Source organism: Benincasa hispida, chromosome 2 (genome assembly GCF_009727055.1).
Source record: "Benincasa hispida cultivar B227 chromosome 2, ASM972705v1, whole genome shotgun sequence".
NCBI lineage: Eukaryota > Viridiplantae > Streptophyta > Magnoliopsida > Cucurbitales > Cucurbitaceae > Benincasa > Benincasa hispida.
In genome coordinates, this window is record NC_052350.1 from 6,552,437 (window position 1) to 6,556,594 (window position 4,158).

Sequence of the window (4,158 nt, forward strand, 5' to 3'; positions counted from 1 at the left end):
AGTTCGAACTGCCAAAACACAAGGTCCGCATAAGGGACGTGTCAATTGGTGGAGAGTGCAAAGAGTAGGTTTATAGTCTTTGCTTGAGGGCTTGCTGACGCAACATTGGAGGATGTCTTTATTAAGGTTGCTGGAGGAGCTCAAGCATTAAATGTTCTTTCATGATCCTTATTTCTCTCAATTTTCATTCCGCTGTTACGTTTGTCTTTTATCTCTATATGTTTGAATATACGTCAGATTCTCTAAGAACTTACACGTATACTTCTACGCATTTATAATTATTCCTTTGCCTGTTGGTTAAACATCATTTACATTTTTGTAAATTTTGATATATGTTGGTTTAGATAGCATGGAGGAAATAAATATTAGTGTATCATTATCTATCTTTTTATCATATATACTATGAAATTATCAATCATTTTTAGATTGGAAGATTGGAATCTCTCACTCCTAAATGTTAATTGAGCTCATCTTAAGCATATAGTAAAACTATAATAAGTAAACAATTATTATTCTTGATTATATATTCAATCAATATCTAAATCAAATATTCATGTCAATCAATAGTTATATCATAAAAATTATATTTGGTTTCTGTTGTGTCGAGTTAATCATTGTTTCTAACTTTAAAAAAATAGTATAAATTCTCATTGACATCTATGATATTTTCACATTTCTAGGAGTTTGACATTGACATTTTCATTATATCGTAAAAAATTTGATGAAACATTAAAAATGGTTTAAATCCTATTTTGATCTCTAAACTTTAAACGTTGTTCTTTTTTGTCCCTAAACTTTCAAAAATGATTATTTTAGTTTTTGAACTTTCAAAAAGTGTTTATTTTGGTCTCTACTATTAAAATTTTGTAAACTTTTTGATTAAATTGTATCTAGAATGTGTTAAGCAAAATGAAGGTGAAGTAAAATGTTAACAACCAACGTGCCAAAATACTAAACGACTAAAATCTTGATCACAAAATGACTTTAGAGTTCGATAGAAAATGGCATTATCACCTAGGTTAAAACTGAGACGTAACAAAATGCCACTAATATGAATATAAAATCAATAATAAACATTTAACTTGTTTAAAAAACATACAATATTTATTTACTAATTTATTATTTTTAAAATTTTGTTATTATGCCAAAACTAGCATAATACGATAGTGTTATTGACCATGAGATATGTGGTTCGAATTCTCCTACGCCTATTGTACTTAAAAGAAATAATTTATTATTATACTTTCCATAAATATGCATCAACATTTTCAAAAAACTAAGACTTTGATATTTCCATCGATATCAACATTTTAAACATGGATTCTAATCTCATTTAGTCATGTGTTAAAAGGTTAAATTACAAGTTCCTAAACTAGAGTTGTATTTAATAAGTCCTCAAGTTTTAAAGTGTTTTAATAGGTTTATGAACTTTTAATTTTGTGTCTAATATGCCATAATATTAACTTATTAGTTGAAGGCCAACAAAATATATGTTGATCAATTGTTGAGTTATACTGTCAGGTTTTACTCATTTATCATTTTCAAGATCTTGATTTTGATTTTTCCAGAGGGTCTTTAAAAGTTTCCTAGAATTTAAAATCGTATCTTAGATACCATGTTCATATCTTAGGTATCATATTCCAGAACATTGAAGCAAAGAAAGAAAATAGAAAAAATGAAAGAAAAAAAAATCATATCTCAAGTTCTTATAACAACAATTTATGTATATAAGTAACTTAAGATAAAGTCCAACTAAACTAAACATCAGGCACATCCTAATTTCAAATGAGTTTAATTTCAAACTTAGATGCATCTCTCTATCTAGCTACATAAATATCCTTTGAGTTTAAGTTTAACCCATCAAGACACAACGTTCTATTCTTCAAAATGGCCAAAGTTCTTCCATTGATCTTTCTCTTAGTTGTTGCAGCCATTGGATTTGCTAATGGAAATGAAGTGGGAGTATATGAATTGAGAAGGGGAGATTTTTCTATTAAATTTACCAATTATGGTTATACCATTCTCTCTGTTATTCTCTCTAATAAAAATGGTTTGTTCTGTTTTTATTTTTCTTAACCTTACCCATTTATATTTGCATTCAACACAATATGATATAGTTCTAATTTTTTTTTCAGTTATTTGTTTTAGGGAAGTTGGATGATATTGTTCTTTCTTTCCCTTCAATTGATGACTTTCGAGTGAGATAATTGCATTTTTTGTTGTGATTTTCTGGTATAAAAGAGAAAAATGAATAAAAGGGTATGATTTGTTTATGCATTTGTTTTGACAGAATGATACTACCTACTTTGGAAACATTGTTGGACGTGTAGCAAATAGAATTGGAGGAGCCCAATTTGGTATCGATGGTGTTTTTTATAAACTCAATCCTAATGATGGAAGGAACTTGCTCCATGGTATATTTCATCAATCAAAACACTTTTTTTTTCTCTTCTCTCTCCCCCAACGTTTTCCTCTCTAATTGTGGATTCATCTTTTTCATAGCGTATGACACTACATTTGATTCATATGGCCAAATTAAACATAGTTAAGCTCTACTGAAACCCATCAACCGACATCTATTCACTAGTTAACTTGTACGGTCACCTATTCATCGTCATCTATTTCATGGTTAAACTCGTATTGTCACCTATTCGCCATCATCTATTAACTGCCCCGTAATGACACGTGCTTCTCTCTCTTGGGTCTAGAATTTGAGAACTCCAAATGACTCAAATTGTTTACATTACTTAATAGGTAGTTAACTTAAATTCATGAACATTTAAAAGCAATCAAAATGCTAAGCAAATTGATTTTATATTGAGATTTTTTAAGCATTTTTTATTTGACTGTGAAGGTGGGAAGAAAGGGTTCGGAGATGTGATATGGAAGGTGGAGAGTTATGTGAAGGACAGCCACATTACATTCACCCACGACAGTTTCGATGGCAAATAAGGTTGGACTTTAAACCATAAATTTTAAACCCTAAATTAAAGGATTACAATGAACAAATGGAGGGTTTTGTTTGGTTTTTGTGTAAACAAGGTTTCCCGGCGATCTTCGAGTTTCAGTAACTTACATATTCATAGAAACAAACAAATTAGGAGTAAAAATGGAAGCAAAATTCATAAACAAACCAACCCCAGTAAACCTGGCCCAACACTCTTACTGGAATCTAGACGGCCATTCAAGCGACGACATTTTATCTCACAAAATCAAACTCTTTGCCTCAAGTATAACTCCCGTCGACATTGAGCTCATCCCCACCGGTGAAATCGTGCCAGTGGTTAGAACCTCTTTCGATTTCTTAACCCCACGAGAGATCGGGTCGCAGATCAAGAGCGTAGCCGGCGGATACAACACTAATTACGTGGTGGACGACACTAGGAGTGAGCATTTAAAGAAAGTGGCGGAGGTTACAGGGAGAACATCGGGGAGGAAGATGGAACTATGGAGTAATCAACTAGGAGTTCAATTTCATACGGCAAATCAGTTGAAGGATGTGAAAGGGAAAGATGGGGTTATGTATAAGGACTATGCAGGGTTTGCTTGGAAACTCAGAGCTTTCCGGATTCCATGAATCATCCTAATTTTCCTTTGCAGATTGTGAAGCTAGGGGAGAGTTATGAACATGTTATGGTTTATAGGTTCACTGTTCATCATTCTGATTGAGCTCTGTTTCTTGGTTTGATTTGGAAAAGGAATTTGGGGATTTTTATTATTTTTCTCTTATGTCGGATGAGTTGGGTATTCCATTTTCAATTCCTAGGTTATGGTTTTAACCAAAGTACAAATGTCATGATTTTATTTAATGGTTTCTATACACATTATTTTTAGGTTCATTTAAATAGTTTGTCTATACATTTTTTACTCATAATTAATATTTTTTAGGCCGATTTCGTTGGTAAAGATGAACTGAACGCTATATATTTCTTGTTTAAAACCAAACTAAAATAAAGATAATGATGATTTCAAATTTAAAAATAAGAAGATTCGGTAAAAATATTATATTTTATGTTTAAAACAAAACTATAACAAAGATAATGATAAAAACTAGTTAAAAATTGTATGATTTAGTTTGGATTAGTAGAAAATAGGATATATTAAAAAAAAAATAGTATTTAGGAAAAGTAATATATAATATGAGACTTGAAAATTCAA

General features: G+C 30.8%; 1 pseudogene; it reads left to right on the plus strand.

Moving 5' to 3' along the window:
* Positions 1 to 1,887: 1,887 nt before the first annotated feature.
* Positions 1,888 to 3,669, plus strand: LOC120070641 (annotated as a pseudogene).
* The last annotated feature ends 489 nt before the right edge of the window (positions 3,670 to 4,158 follow it).